The following is a 589-nucleotide window of genomic DNA, read 5'->3' on the forward strand; positions in this document are numbered from 1 at the left end:
TGTCTATTGCTAAGCCCACTGGTTATAACAAGAAAAAAAATTACCTGTTTTCTTCCCCATGTCTATAGGTAGGAAAAAAACAAACCATATAATCACATAAAGTTATATGATGTCATATAACACTCTATCCATCAATTTCTGGCACCCCTGTACTTTTATATAAGTCCGATGGCCCCACTATGGACCTGAGTATCTTACAGTTTTAACAAGGGGTTATGAGACGAGGAATTAAGTTCAGATTTTTACCCTTTTCCAAGGTTACAGTGTGCCCTACTAACTTCAGTGTAATAATTTATCTATATACATACACACACATATATTTACTTATACAAACATACATACACACTCTCACAACTTTCTTCATGAGAAGTTAGTATCAACTATGCATAAAGCTTTTTTGTGGCTAATTAGCCTTGCTTTTTTGTCGCTGGCAATATCCTTGTTCGTGACCTTATTTTATTCTAGAGCTGCAATGGGATCACTATCACTGATCGCTTTTTCCAGAGAAGCATACAAGAGACAGGAGAAGAGAGAAGAAGAAGATTGGGAATCTCTTCCCCCCCGCCCCCCCACCCCCCCCCCACGCCTC

General features: G+C 38.9%; 1 protein-coding gene across 1 annotated transcript in view; it reads right to left on the minus strand.

The window, feature by feature from the left end:
• Positions 1-589, minus strand: part of LOC104158002 (GRAM domain-containing protein 4-like) — a gene marked incomplete at its 3' end in the record, with an annotated part of 40,237 nt that overhangs the window by 16,041 nt on the left and 23,607 nt on the right. The window lies entirely within an intron of this gene.

This window comes from Cariama cristata, unplaced genomic scaffold (genome assembly GCF_000690535.1).
Source record: "Cariama cristata isolate BGI_N322 unplaced genomic scaffold, ASM69053v1 scaffold7242, whole genome shotgun sequence".
NCBI lineage: Eukaryota > Metazoa > Chordata > Aves > Cariamiformes > Cariamidae > Cariama > Cariama cristata.